This window comes from Drosophila elegans, unplaced genomic scaffold, assembly GCF_018152505.1.
Source record: "Drosophila elegans isolate 14027-0461.03 unplaced genomic scaffold, ASM1815250v1 contig_149, whole genome shotgun sequence".
Lineage (NCBI taxonomy): Eukaryota > Metazoa > Arthropoda > Insecta > Diptera > Drosophilidae > Drosophila > Drosophila elegans.
In genome coordinates, this window is record NW_024545513.1 from 11663180 (window position 1) to 11679742 (window position 16563).

A 16563-nucleotide genomic window follows, 5' to 3' on the forward strand; every position below is an offset into this window, starting at 1 on the left:
ACTTCAAGTTTGCATACTGCTTTAAAATAGAAAGTTTTTCTTGAGTTTGGTGTGGAATAATTTGAAAACTCATCGCCTGACTGCCACCAATATTTCACCAAGTGCTTGTGTGTGATTTTTTCGGCTATTTTTCGACAAGACTTTTCACCACAGTGCAATTGGCATGATCGCATGCAAATCTATTAGGTTCCAAATTCCCCCCGGAGATCGCTGACTAATCCACAAATGACTCTCGACAGGCTTAGTTTTGGTCTAGCCAAGTGGTTATGGCTTTTTCTATGGCTGTTTGTTGGTTTTTGCTTTCGTGTTCCTTGGGTTTTTATGCTTGCCTATTTTTCCACCTTTTTTGTTTGCCCAATTTGCGTCATTAATTTGTTTTGGCGCTCTAATCAAACGATGCCGGCGAATGGCGTTACACGTACATGGGAAAATGCTTCAAGTAATAAAAATAAATAACTGTTAATGGAAAATATGCAAAATATAAAAAAAAACTGTAGAATTCATAATGTTTAAATTGTTAGCAGAACTCGTTATATATGATATATAATATCATATATGATATCAATAATTTATTTGGTAGATGGGAACCAGGACATGCCTAATTGCCAAAATATGCACCGCAAAAAGCTATTATGGAACTATATAAGTTTTTATTTTCAATAAATAAAATGAATTCCCAAATATAATAATGACCATAATAAATGGAATAAGATACAAGTCAGATGCTTTGCATAATTCCATGAAATTTATGCCTCAAATGATGCCCATGTATAGATAAGCACGTGAAATCATGCTCTGCGAATTATGCCTGGTATTTTTTTTTTTTTTTTTTCAATTTTTGCGGAGTTGCCATGATGATGACACCGCCATTGCAATCGCAACCACACGTATCCAGTGGGTTCAGTGGGTTCAGTGGTGTCTCTTGGTGTTTCTTAGTGCTTTTGGTGGTTCCAAACGAATCCGAATCCAGTGGGGCACACTTCTTCTACGAGTATTGCTTCATCCGAAAGAAACTCTCGGCTAATGGGGCAACTCAACCTGTCTCGCCGGCAAAACGTGAGTCGGCAGGTTTAGGACACCCATTTGGATGAAACTATATACAAATATAGAGACATACATATATGCATGTGGGTGCTCATCTGTGCAATTATATAACCAGTTGTTACAATGTGGGAGCTAAGCAAACAACTGTTAACTGGTGGTAATTAGCTGTCATTCGATGGGAAAGTTGCCAAAAGTCTGGAAACCACTAAAATTCTTTTGCCCCAAGACTAAGATCACGTAAAAATGACTTTTACTGAGCCTTAATCTGTTTAAAAACATAATTAGGTACATATCTTAAATATTTTAATAATTGAAAACCCTAAAAAATAATTGTTTTACTTTTAAATGTCAGTATTGTATGTTTTCTTTATTACATTTCTTTAAATTTATATTTTACTTTAATCAGAACATTAACATAAAGAAATGAGTTTAGAATGTTATAAAACTATTACGTCTTTTTAATGTTATTTGAGTTAAGTTAAGCCACTTAAATATTAATAAACATATTTTTAAGCAGTCTTTAAGCTCTAGTCAGTATTAAATTCTTATTTATTACTCTTTACACACAAACGACTTTTTAAATTTATATTTGTTTATTTTCTAAGTCGTTAAACGGAGCTTTTGTTGGCCACAGATCAAGGCCTAAAGTATTAAAAAGCTTCCAGCTTACAACTTGTTGGTTTTAAGCAGGGACAACCACTAAAATAGCTTATATTTATAAAACCAAGCTTTCTTGGCATCTCATAAACTTTGGCTGAATAAGTTTATGCTGAATATTGTTTGCGAAGGGGAAATGCAGCATAATTTATGTGAGAATATATGGGTGCCTTTTCGCCCGCCCACACTCAACTTTCCCCTCTTTTCTTCAATATAAAAATGCATCTTAATTCGCAGCTGGAAAATAAATAATTGTTTTGTGGACGGAGACTGGAGATAGATGTGTCCCATCCTTCAGCTTTGCAAAATGGTGATGCAGAAAGCAATCGAACCTCCGATTACTGGGGCACAAAAGTGCATCGAACTGAAAGACGGCGCCAGCGAGTCTGGGCCAAGCCAAAAATAAGAACGAGGACCAAGTCATTGGGTCACGGGCCAAATAAAAAAAAATAAATGGCCAAAGAGCGAGGCAAAAACCAGCGGGGAAAAACTCCCTGGCGCCAACGAAATTTTTATTGCAGCTCTCGAGTGCAGAGATGGTGGCTTTGGGTTTTTTTTTTTTTTTTTGCAGGTGGTTTTGTGTGTGGTGCAGGTGTACCCAGTGCAAAGACAAACAATATGCAAAACGCAAATTCACAGGCCAAGCCAAACAGAAGAGTCTGGTTTCCCCGGGCAGCCAAAAGGTTGAAGTTGTTCCCTTAAACCCACAAATAAAAAAATGGAAACCTTCGAGTGGCGACGACGGCATGCTTATAATCCCAAATTGTATCTTTAAGTTTGGGTCGCTGTGTCCGCATGTTTTACGAGCTTCCTGCTCAATGAAGTTGCCCCCATAAATTCCCGGAACCTTTTCCTTTGTCTGCTCTTTTCAATGACCTAAACCCAAACCCAAACACAAACACACTCATCTTATATACAGGTGTGATTATCTTTATATCGATTTAAAAACTTCTTTTGTCGGGGTCACCAATTCACTTTGGAATACAATTACTCTCAATTAACAATGTAATGAGGCGCAATCGGTAAAGTCGGGGGATTTACCTTATTGAAACTTTTGTAAATATGTCGTTTGAGGCAAACTTTTTTGGGTTTGGCTAAGATACGCAATGAAAGTTGATGTGAACATGCTAAGAAAAAATGTTCACACGTTTAAGATACTTAAAGTATAAGAAAAGATTATTAAGATCTTTGTTAAAAATTAAAATATTTACTTTTTATGTATGCTTTTAGCAAAAGTTATCTTTTGATTAAGTCAGTAAATTTTAGACGTGTTTGGTAAAAGCTACATTTCTGAATACGCATTTTTAAAAACATAGGAAATATGAAGCTTAACTCACACAATATCTTAATGACTTTTAAGTGCTTTGTGTAGCAGGAAAATTCTTTACTTTGGGATTAGTAAAGATATCTGTCGGTTAACCTAATTGCCTGGCATTCAAGCCCACCAATTTCAATTATTTCCAATTGTTTCAATTGTCTTTTAGTTAATTGCGCACTTTATATTGCTCCATCCTGCCCGATTTCAGTCAGTTGAGTAGAATTGCCATGCTAAATGCCTTTTTAAATTCCAAAATCGTTTGTGGCATCAGCTTGGATTTGTTTTCCGATTTATTTTTTTTTTGAGAGGGAAGAGGAAAACGGGGATTTGTCGTGAGGAAGACGCTAAATAAATATGACACTCGAAAATTGAAACCCCCTTTCGTCTTCTAAATGTAAATGATAAGAGATGCCAAATTGCCAGCACTCTTTTTGCTGGGTGAAAACGTAGAATTTTCGTGGGGACTGATGATTGGAAAATCTACTTTTTTGTTTATTTGTTTGGCTGCGTGCAATTTGCGTTTTTCCTCTTTTTTTATTTTTTTTGTTTGCCGTTTATTTTAGGCGCGTGGAAATACGCATAAGAAATATGCAAACAAAGGATACACTCGACAAAAAGACCACATGGAGCACTGTGCAAACATATCAATGCAAATCATCGAGGGGAGAGAATTCCAAATACCAAAAAACGAAAGTAAATTCCGAATCACTTGGCCAGCATCATTGGGGATTCTCTTCCCTTTCCTTCCATTGCTATCTCTTATAGGTGTTGATGATAAAGCGATTTGGCCAAAGTTTGGGCGCTAAACTGCGTAGCTCAGCGAAAGGAGAAAACACGGTTAAACTGGACACGTGTCTCTAGTCCTGGAAAAGCCGAAATTGGAGTGGGTTCTTGGATTAGGAATAACGGGGGAGCTAAAGGAAAACAGCAGCCAGTGTGTCGTGGCGCTTTGGAAAATGAGATATTATTTTGACATAATAAATCTGGGAACAAGATTGGGGTAGAAAATTCAAGAATATTTTTGATTTCTACAATCTAAGTTTTCATGTTTATATGCCCAGCTTCTAAATAACGTATAATTCTCAATTATAAAATATTTGTTAGCTTCGGGAATCATTTTTTTGTTAAATATTTTAAAGTTTTCTATGGAAAACAAAATGACCCTTAACTTCATTTTAAATAGCTAATTATAACATGAAATTTAATTTTAAAAAGTTTTAGTTCGAGTGATACCTTTCATAAAGGGCATCAAAAAGTTCATCATTTTAGGAAACTCCTGCTTCGGTCCGACTTTTTGGAGGAAAAACCGAAAAAAGGCGTTGGCCACGCCCCCCGTCGAGTGAGACATGTGTGCGTAAGTGTAAGTGTTAGTGTAAGTGTAAGTGTTTCCTCTCAGGTGTGTCTGTCTGTTTCTGTTTCTGTTTCAGTTTATGTGTGTGTGTGTGTGTGCGTACAAACAAGCCATTTCCGGCAGTTTCGAAACTTTAGGGGGTAAAAGGGGGGAAAGGGGGGGTTGAGTACCAGAATGAGGCTTTTATTTTGGCCATACTGTAAGCCAAATAGCAGAATGCCAGGACAAAATACGAAATACGAAGAACGAAGAACGTTAAGCACCGCCGTGAGCTTTAGCTTGAAGGGCCAAAAGTGTCCCGTCTGGTGGAGCCCATTGTGCACAGTGGGCCAAAAAGCACTAGTTTACGCCACTCGAGGGAGAAAATGCCATTGAGTGCACAATTTACATGCTCAACGGCGATTGAGGTAATAGCACTAAAGCCAGTGTCCATAAATTTCCGAAATAAAAGGTAAAACACCGAGTGGTTAAAACTAAAACGTGGAGCAATTATGACAGTCGCCACATGAACACGCTGTAACGAGAAGTTGCCTAGTTTTAAGCCCTTTAAAATAGGACTTTAATTTAAGTCGCTTATGTGAAATCATTTTACTGCAGCTTCAGTATTTAAATAATAATATTCAACAAATAACCACCGAGTTTTATATTAAACAATACCTTTTAATTACAATTTGAATTTGATTTCAAGAGCTTTTACTCAGACCTCTGTAACCAGTGTGTGTTCGAGCTGCAGGATATCCTCAGCAACACATTGTATAAGTACGCCTTAAAGGCGAAATTGTTTCCCATTTGAGGACTTAACGTTCTTGGGGGGCCATCATCGAACATCGAGCATTGAACAGGGAGCACGGTACATTGGGCATTCTGCATTGCGTACTGGATTTTGGGTTATACACAAACCAACTGGGTATCCACAGCGAAAAACCACAATACAACATATAAATTAAAATGATTAATCACTTTGGCAATAATATCATTATTATTGGGTAAAAGTTAATATACATTCATTAAATTACTTGTATTTATTTAACTAAATATCTAATACAAATAATAATACAGTCTGAAATTTAAAATCAAACGATCAAATACACAAATCAGTATTCAAACAAAACCAAGGACTCATTTTCCAGCTTAGAAACCAAAATCATAAATTTTAAAAGAATATATTATTAAATCTTTTATATTTATATTTTGTGTGTCTTGCTCGGGTTCTATTTTCGTTTGATGCGATAATTTTTGTCTGTGTAAGAGCTATCAATTGCCAGTGGATGACATTGGCGACAGAGAGACAATGTCGTTGAGCCAATCGCCAAGTACCAAAGTACCGGGGACTAAATGCTAATGTGTAATTAGGCAGCCACTCGTGCTGCCCTTAACGATATCCTGTACATATATCCCGTATATCCTCTATACACTAAGCAGCCCGTATTGTCCCCAGTTCCCAGCTACTTTGATTTCACCTGACTCGAGTGCTGGCCAGGTGACTGATGACGAATCAATGGGGTCAGACGACGAGGAGGTGTCGCCAAATCCCCTGAGGGATTTACCGCTGCATACAAATCGCTGTCGCCAGCATCGCACGCCCTCCAATAATTTATTGCAGGTTATTAGCATCACGCATACGCCGCATTGTTCGTGATTGATGCCAGCATATCTAAGGACGTCGTTCGCTAGGACACCCGCTGCACGCAATGCAATCTAATTGCCAAAACGAATTCCACTCTGCGCACAGAAAAAAAAAACTATTGTCTCAATATATATGTATTTTTTTTTGTATTAAATAATATTAAAACTGCATATATGAATATTACATAATTTCACTTCTCTTTATCATACGCCCAGGAAAAAGTCATGGTAAATCCAAATATTTTCGCTTTGAATTATATATTTTCGGTACTGATTTAGTTTTGTGTTTAAAGTATTGAAAAATGTAGTTTTAAATTTAAAAAAAAGGAAATAATTACATTGTCATTTTTAAAAGTTTATTTAATGTATGTTTATATTTTGAAAAACAATCTTACATTAAAATATTTTAATGTTTAATTTCTTTTTCTCTGGGTGTACTAATTTTTCTGTTAAATTTGATATATATTTTCTTGGTCGATGTTATAACCATATATTACCATTGGTAGTTGGTCAAAAAATGTATGCATATAATCTTTTTTTCTTTCTGTGAGATAGCTCACATTAATCATACGCCGCGTGTGTTGATAAATGGTAAGCAGTGAGCAGTCAGTAGACAGTTTCAAATGCAGTTCAAAAACTATTCGCAGCACAGATGAGAATAGATCCACAAAAACCAAGGAGAAAGTGCAAGAAGAGCATGAGATAGCGAGCATTCTGGGGCCAAAACAATTTGGCAAAGTATGCCCCAGGCAACGCGCTGCCACAAAACTTTTTCAAGGGCCAACAAATGGCGGGATGTTTGAAGTCCCCACGCTTCCGTACCATACCATCAACCATTTCTCCTCAGAAAAACGAAAAAACAAACCATCCCTTTGCATAAACTTCAAAGTCCGGCGGGGAACACAAGCAATGTTGTAAGTGCCCCAATCAATTCTGGGCGAAGCTAGTTGGTTGCTCAACAAAGGCAAACCAGTTGGCTCACGGAGAAAACATTAACTGAAAATTAATTACACATTTTGGTTTAATTAAATTTTTACATTTTTGTCCCAGTTTTATATTTTAGGTTTAAAAAAATCATGATTTAAAGCTCCTAATTAGCTTTCAAATATGTCCTACGGAATTTTTTTTTTCAAATTTTTAAACTACAAAACATCTCAAAGGAATTTGGGCAAATCTAATGTGTTTTTTAGTCCTATTTTATAGAAATCAATTTACGTAAAGACAACAACAAATGTAGTAAGCTAAAAATGTACAAACCTTCGAATATTTAATCAAAATGGAAATTGAATCCATAGTATTTCAGTTGCATTGTGCCTTTTGTTTAGCTGGAAATGCTGCCTGGCTTTGATTCATTAAATTAGCTGGATTATTAGGTCGAATAAGCTGAAGCCACATCCACATCCGTATCCGCATCCGGAGGCGTTTCAGCCTTCGCCTCCTCTGCAAAATGTCTTCTCCGCCACTTAATATCAGTTTTCAACTGTCATCCAACCAACCAACACACACACACTCACCCACTCGAATAGCATTGGACAAAAGCCGTAGGCTAAGTTTTTCGACATGCGTGCATGCCTTTCGAACTTTCACCTTTCACCTGCCCATTTTCCCAGCATGCAAATGGCACCTGTGCACCATTCACACAACACCCACTGAAACACACACCCGCCTTTGCGCAGCACCGTGTGTCTAACTACATCAAGTTATTAGCGCTAATAGAGCCTAAGTGAGGGATTAGATCGATGTTATGACTCCTGACTACATCCGAACCACCGAGCAATCAAGCCAATAAGCACACTCGACAAACTCGAGGTGCAACTCCTTGGGTTATATTTAAATGAGAGGGTTTTTAGGGGTTACTCGGGTGTACAAATAGGATGTGCATTTTGAGGTTGCTTTAATAATGAAAGAAAATGTAAGATTTACAACTTTAAAAAATATTTTTACTTTAATGGATTAAGCCATTTGCTTAGCAAACTTTAAGGCACAAAATTCGTTGAGTGCCACAGCAACATGGTAATTTTTTGTTGCTAAAAAGGCAGGAATTCGACACAACAAAAAAAACAGATATAAAGTAGATTAATCAATAAATTCAATTTATTTTGGTGTTAAAATTTTACCCCTTGAGGGGCCAATTTTAAATACCGCTGCTTATAATTATTGGATCAATAAAAATATTATTATTGTAATACACTTGTATACACTAGATTTTTGATTAATTTTTCTTTCTGTGCATTCGCACCTGTTGTCAGATGACTGTTGCCTTTTGGCGGAGACTGTTGACAGGACTCAGCCACGTTGACAGAAGAGTTGACGTTGATGCTGGGATGTTGTTATTGCTGTTGTTGTTGCCGCTGATGATGAACGCCTCCGAGCGTCTGCTGTGTGTGGGCGTGGCACTTGTGAGCGATGATGAATGCGCTGCCACAGCTCGTGTGCTCGGCTTTCTGGGCAACTTGTGACATTGACGACATGTCAACGACTTCCTTGGCTGCTCCCACTTCTGTCAGGTGGACGGCTCGGTTCGGCTCGGCTCCTAGCCACGCCACGCCCATCGTGGGCGATACGTTTAATCAAATTATTGCCCTACATCGTGCGCGCAACTTTTGATATTTTACATTTAATTTGACAATAATTAATTGAATTGTTTCGCTGGCAGACCGAAAAAGTTTTCATCATACCTCCCATGAAACATCCCCTTAACATACACACACATACACACTCAAACACTGTAGGACATTAAACGCAGCTGTTGTTTGCGTACGTGTGGGAGTATTTACACTTCAAAAAAAAGGCAATTGGATTAAAAGTAAAATTTTTCCATTCAGTAGAAAGTTTTTTTTGGTAAAAGATAAAAGATTTAGAAGAAAAACATTTGCTATTCACAACGTTATTTTTTAATTGCACAGTTTATAATCAAGTTTTCGAAAAATAGAGGGGTTTGTTTCAACAAGCCTTTTTTTTGAGTGCATGTGAACGTGGTTGCGTGCCGTCATTAAATGGCACTGTGATTTCAAAGCTGCGTGCCATCACTCGCTACCCATCTTTATATAGTACACATATATTCGTATATAGCCTCAGATCAGACGATGGCCAATGCATGCCCCGCATTCTTGTCTCAACTTTTTTCCAACTTTGCTTTATGGTAATTTGCCGGGGTTTTTATGGCCGGCGCACGTCGAACTTGAGAATAGGAGATGTTCATAGATACGGATAAATGATTACCGCACAAATCTTTGCTGGATAAGTTTCCAAACAGCAAATGTCGCTCAGGTGCGATTAAATCGGAATTTTTCCCGAGGGACTCAAGAAGTCATACAACAATTTGCTCTTTGCCTTGAATTTTAATGTAAAATATACTATCCAAAATCACGTATTTGTAGAGTAAAAAGTGGGTAGACAAAAAATGTAGCGAATTAATCATCATAGATTAGCTAGAAGATTCAAAGTGTTTACAGAAATACCGTATGTGGGATTTAGCAAGAACTTTAAAATAACAAGAAAAAAGTTCATTTGTGTGCATGAAAAATGAGAGAAAAAGTTATTAAAGATAAAGTAGTTATTAAAATTTTGTTTTATATTTGATAAATGATTTAAATGTAACTTTAAAATCACTGTGGGATTTTAAATCAATTTTAGGAAACACTTTATTATTTACAATGTTATAATTCATTTTGAGAGCTAGTTTAACCCAATTAAATTGTAAATATTTTCAAGTGCCTTATGTTAAACAATAACCAATTTTTAATTGCTTACTTTCAGATACCCGAAATGGAAATGCCATGGAAATGCTGTAAGGTAAGTCCCTCAATTGGGCGCTGTAAAATTTATATTTATATTTCCCTCAAATTAATCAGCCATTGCTTTTAATTACCCAACGATGCTAGTTACAAAATGTTTGACCTTAAGAATTTACCAACCTCAGTCACCATTTGTATCTTGTATCACAGATGCAATTTGGAACGGCAACTATTCACGCCATCACCAAGTTGCCCCTTTAGTTGAGTAATTAGCGTGAGTTTGGAGCAGCAATCTCCCTGCCGCCCTGGATTCAACTGCCAACTTTCCCACGAGCTGCATAAAACTTTCAACAAAGTTGTGCTCCAGATTCTGCAGGATTGGGTCAGTGCCAAGTGCCACAAAATAGAAAAACACATCTTGAAAATTGATTGGTGTGGCCACACAGAACAAAAACCAGCTCGATTTCACGATGACATTGGTGAGTCAATTAGATATTTTCATTTGAATTTCATTCAAGTTATTTGTTGACTATTGCTATTTCTTATCTTGACGTTTTCCACATATTTGGCCCCAAAAATGTAAGTAAAAACAACAAATTTACAATTGCACTGTATCATCTAATTTTTCTCCCTGTAAAACTCAACGCAGAACGGCGCCTCGCTTTCGGATCGACTTGGCATTGGGACTCCGAGGTTCCAATGAAGTTCATTGCCTGCGATGCACGATGATTGCAGCATATTTCCAGGGGGATCGGGGATTATTGCTGCCAGCTTGTTATTAGCCATTAGCTTTTGTTGCCAGCAAAACATTGATAAACAAACTCTTGATTGAAAACCAACAAAGCGCATGGCTCAGTAAATTTCCGAATGCACCCAAGAGAATTCCCAGCCCGGGGCCGGGTGCTAGAAAATCCGGGAGGGAAAAAGGACAGGGAAAACGGCAAACGGAAAACAATGAGGCCGCCGCCGTGTCTAAATGTTGAACAAGCGTGGGCGGCATTGTCTGGTCTCTGGATTGCAACTAATCCTGCTCCTTATAATGGTTCCCTTTCATATCCAACCATAGCCCGCCCACATTAATTAAAGGGATTCCAATCGCTACAAAACCGATATTTCGCAAAGCCCGAAGGGGCCCACGACCCACACACATTCCTAGACAAACCTCATCATCATCCAATTGGAATGAGCAGCCATCAGGAGTCTGCCTTTGATGGCCCCTTCACATTAACTTGGCCTGAGACTAAAAGCCACTCCGTTTACAAACGGAACTCGACAATGCAAGATTATTTGGCTTTAATCACTCTGACACATGTTTTTCCGATATTTGGTAAGAAGTTTACACATTAAAATTGCTTAAATATACCCCAGTATTGGTTAGCAACAAAACTTTTAGTTAAGAATAGCTTTCAGAAGTGCAGATTTGAGTCACATTTCTTAAAAAGTTTTTACAATTTTCAGATTTGAATTACATAAGTTCAAAATTATTATTTTATATAGAAAAGCCCGAAAGTAAATTCTATAATTTCCATTCAGATAATTAAAAATGAAACCACAAACTTTTTGAAATATTTAATAGTTAATATCAGATTTTAACAAGTCAGCAATCGAGTCAAAAAATGTTGGGGAATTTTTAAGCTATACCTAAATTCCTGCATCCCATTTGAGCTCTCAAAGCGCACACATTGCGATGTTCCGTGTGAGATTTTGTTGCACGGAATTCGGTACTTCATTTGGTGCAAATTGTTGGCCGGAAACAATTGGCTGCAACCAGATGCAAATGAGAGACGACACGAAAGTTGGCCAGGCCATCTGTTAACCAACTGACAGCCACTGTGAAAATCCAACCCGGACAATGTATGAAATGGGCTTAGCCCAGATGATGCTATCGCAGCCACTTGCCCTTTGTTCTGCCTCTGGTTTCTGATTTCGGATTTCTGATTCCTGATTTCGGATTTCTGGTCTTCTGTCTCTCTGTCTCTATGATTTCCATGTAGCCTTCTCCTTTCTGCAAATCCCTGGCGAGTGCAAAAGATTAAGATTATGCAAATCGAAGTACAACATGCAAAATGCAACAAAAGGCAAACAGGAGAATCACCCGGTGTTGGGTGGTTTGGGTGGAGTGTCAACAGTTGGCTGACACAACTGACAATATGTGAGCCCCTCTGACCTCCCGCTTTTTCCAATCTGGATGGGGGGATGGGAGGGCATTAAGGCAGTGACATTAATGATGTCAGGGACTTTGAGCAGGACCAGAACGAAAGGAAGGCAAATTATATATCTATATTGAATGATACTGAGATGGCATTATCCTGGGCACATATATTTAACTTTAAAAGCCTCCTTCTGACCTTTGCGCTCGGCTCAAAACTCATGACAATCTCATTAAATTCCGTTCCTTTTGTCTGGTCATGGCCAAAAATACTCATTAATCATAATACACTCACTACCTTAGAAACATTCCCAACGTCTCAATAAATTCAAGTTTAGAGGGTTAGTTAGTTCATTTAACGATTTTTGAAAATAAAAACAAATTTATATTTTTTCCAAAGAAAAGTCATTTAGGGTATTTTACATACATTGTTAGTATCTAAAACAAAATGTATTAAGCAAACCCCCCTCTCATTTATATAATCCACCGCCTATGCCACCGATTGGTCTTATCCTTATCCCAGGCTAAAGTTTTGGGCTCATTAATGTAGGCCCGAAATGTCAAATAAGTGAAGGATATTGCTTTATTTTATGCGACTTTGTATGCACACACACACATATGTATAAGCAAATATATATAAAATGTGGCTTACATACGTCAATCGCAGGCGAGGCAACAAAGTTGAGGATGCCTAAATTGGGCTAAAAAAAAGAAAAAAAACACTGAAAGAGAGGCAGAAACAACAAGAGGAAGAGGAAAGCAAAACACAAATAATAATAAAAGAAGTTAATGAGATTGGAATACAATAAAACTTAAGCGCATTTTTAAGGTTGAGTTTTACTCGACTTAAGCCCCGGGAAAATCGATTGCTCCCGTTTGGACAATCCGAGGGCAAAGAAAAAGCAGCTGACAGGACAGCAAAAGCAACAGGATCCACTGCCAAGTCCGTGGGACAACGACAAATTGTTTGGGCCTGACCAGAGACCAAGGCGCAAATGCAGACGCCAGCCAAAGATAAACTCAGGTTTATGCGGACATATAATATATATTCTCGTCATTAGAAAACAAATTTTCATATTCTCCCGTTCCAAAAGCGAGTGGGTCTTTTAAAATTTTAGGATTCTTTTTTACATTCAAAAATATTAAACGTGAATTCTTCAGCTCAATATGTGCTGCAATAGATATAAAGCTTAAAACGAAAAACAATTTTACTTACTATTCATTCCCGCGAGTTCTTAAGCTTCAAATGAAATTATGGATTTAAGTCTGACTCAGGAGTATTTTTATTTTTAATAATTTTTCATTTTATAGTTACAGTAAAGGTGATGTTGTATTTCCCAATTCTAATAAGTTTGCGTTTATCTGCAGGCATAAACAAAAGGGCCGGCCGCACTTCCTTTTTTCTCACTTATTCTTCACGTTCTGTTTGTGTTGGGACTTTTCTGCTGGGTTATATATCTGTATATCTGGGGTTTGCTGTTTGGGACTGGAACTGGGACTGGGGCGTTAAGAAGATGAGCTGTTGGCCGGGGCATTCGTGGGCATTGGCAGGCTGTGGCCACAGCTGAATCATGGCAACTTATTGAGCACTCGCCGCCTTCCTTTTTATTTATTTTTTTTTTCTTGCAAAACCATTCCGGACACTCGATGTCCGGCATTCGGCATTCGAGGATTGGCTCTCATTAAACTTGGCATTCAAATCGCATCGCAACCGAAAGCCCGGTCTAACTTCACTTTCACTGCCACTTTCACTGATGCTTTTTCCACTCGGAATCACTTAGGGGCGGTGGTTGGAATAGCAATGGAATTGGGGGCGTGGTCGTGGGTGGGTCAGCCTGTCAATCTTAAACAATTTGCTTACTCACCAAAGTGTGGCCAGAAAACAGAACAATAACCGAGGCACATTAAATTGGAGAAAACCCGAACCGAACATGGAACTGCAAATCATGATTTAAGAAGATATAAAATCAGTGAATATAAATGGAAGAAATGAAATGGTAAAAAGCAAATAAACACTAATTACTTTCTTTGATTTGCATATATAAAATTAATGTTTTCAAATGATACTTCTATATACCAGTAATCATAAAATATTTCAAATACAGAAATGTATAGCTTACTCTAACAGTTATTAAATTAAGGACGTGGTAATTAAAAAACAAATTATTTTTTTTTCATTGCTTTCTAAAAAATCATTATATATCCTGTTATATCCTTCTAAAAACACAAAAAGTGTCTGTGTAAAATAGATACATTTCTTTACCAATTTTTGAAATGCATTAAAAGTTTGGGAGAACTTTTGGACAACTATCAAAATTTGCTGTGCACCTGGTTTTCTATTTATTTTTTTGTGAGAGAAATGCCAAAGTCAGCTGTCAAGGAATTTCCGAAGTTTCCTTCCTGATTTGCTTCCTTTTTGGGTGACACACTGGCATGTCCACCCACCCCATTTTCGCCGCCTATATCCTGCCATATCCTGCGGCTATGAATGCATGGGAATGCGTGGTGCCACAGGGAATGTGGAAATGGAAAATGGAAAATGGCCAAAATCTGCTGGCATGCGTTGATTGGCCATTGGCATTTAATCACGGCACCAGCACCATATGACCCACTTTAAGAAAAACCACCTCATCTTCTCCACATGTCTGTTGAATATTCGACCACAAGGCCAAGTCGCAAATAAATGAAATTATTGCGCAATTGCAATTGCGTTTCGACCAGAAAATTCCATTTAAATGGCAATCGCAGTCATCAAGGGCCAAACGGAACAATTCGAAAATGTATGTGCATCTCCAAAGCATTAGTTTAGACATTTAAAAACTCAATATCCCCTTACAATACCCAGAAGTATTCAAATAAAGAGTTCAGTTATATTAACTAAGGTGCCAAAACATATACATACTGTGTTTTAAAATCAAATTATATCATTAAACTGTAAGGAAATAATAATCACATGCGGCTATAAATATCCAAACTAATTGCCCAAACTGTTCGAGCTTAGACAGAAGATTGCATTTGCATAACAATTATACACATTTCTGTTGAAACCTAAAGCTATTTCCCATTGATAGAACACTGCGTAGTCAAATCAAGTATCGATTTTGAAGGCAGGCTCTAAAACAGCGAGTAGCTAACAATATCAACATGGGCAACCACAATAGCTGACATTTAGCGACACTGTGTTGGCCAAAAGCCGCTAGTCAAACACAACGGCACAACAAGTTGCAGCCAATGCAGAAAGCCCCAAGTGAACACACAGCAACAGACGTAGATACATTGTTTGTCTTGCGGCATCACGAAAATTTCAATTAATATGCGGCCATCACAAAGCTACTTTGTGAGCCGGAAAGCAAAAGGTCTTCTTGTACAACTATGGAGCTACATGACACTTCTACTTACCCCTATGACATAAGTCCAAAATTTCACAGTTGAAAACCCAGTGGAGAGAAAGTATGCAGGGTTAGTTAAAATGGCAAAAAACAAACTATGTAAGTCCTACTTGGACTTATATTTGTAATTCTTTTTATTTTTAGCAATCATAAAGCAATCATAACTTGTTGCTTTCTCACCTAAAAAAAAAGAATTTTGTTTGACCAAGTGAACAGCCCTTGAAAACCAGGGCAACCTTGGCAACCTTCGACTTAAACTCACTCAGGCACCCGAAGAAGGTCGTGTTTTTGGGAAACTTAATTTGCGAAACAATCAAATAAAATTGTTCAAGCCTGTTGCCACATTTCTGACTTGAACTCGAGATGCTTTGGGTAATGTGCGCGTGTGTGTGTGTGTAGGTGGAAGGAACCCTTTCGCTTTCCAAAAAGTTGAAAGAGTTATTAAGAATTTGCTCATAAATACATGCATAAGGGGCGGCGGCCACTCTAAGCCGACCGACAGCCTTAAAAAGGCAACTGGGGAGCTGTTGACAGAAGTGCAAACCCCAAACAAACTCAACCCCAAGGGAGCTTTTAGGGGAAAGATGACTTTTGAAGGAAAAACCATTTGACGCTTCATTTGAATTTTCAGCGGTGCCAAGTCAGTTCGTACTAATTAACTGACTTGCGAGGCAAAAGGGAAAATAGCTGGAAAAACAGCAAGCCAACCACCGAGCACCAGACACCAAAAACCAAACACCAAAAAGAACACATCAATCAATCATCGTCATTGTCATTATCATTAGCATGCCCAGGAAAGCAGAAGAAGACGAAGTCGAGACAAGACGAGTCGACTCGAGTAGAGTAGAGTAGAGTCGAGTCGCCCAACAAAGTCTGCTGGCCATCATCAAATTTTCATTACCATCAATAATAAGCCAGGGCCAAGAACAGACAGCAGATGAGAGTGATGAAATGCTGTGCTGTTCTGTGCTGTGCTGTGCTGTGCGGCGTAGATAGGGACATTAGGATCTGGTATAGCTGCATGGCGTAGATAGGGACAGTGGGCATACATACATATATGAGGGGGGAGGGGATGAGGAGACTAGATGAGTTGACTCGAATCGAATTGCTTTCAAATTAGATTTACCCGACTGCTCCATGCACGTAGGCTTTGACCTTATTGTTATTGATGTGCGCAATGTTGTGACTAGTCCGTTGCACTGCCCCTTTTCCATTAACCCCTTGCCTTAAGAGGTCATGGGGGTCTCTAAACCCACCCACCCCCCTGTGACCCCTGGCCGGTCAGTGCAATT

General features: G+C 38.1%; 1 protein-coding gene across 1 annotated transcript in view; it reads left to right on the forward strand.

Moving 5' to 3' along the window:
- Positions 1 to 10974: 10974 nt before the first annotated feature.
- The window catches only part of LOC108137200 (ras-related protein Rap-2b), a 46846-nt gene continuing 41257 nt past the window's right edge, over positions 10975 to 16563 (forward strand). Inside the window, exon 1 of the mRNA XM_041710842.1 lies at positions 10975 to 11060. The gene's annotated coding sequence lies outside the window, so the exon portion shown is untranslated. The remainder of the gene's footprint in view (positions 11061 to 16563) is intronic.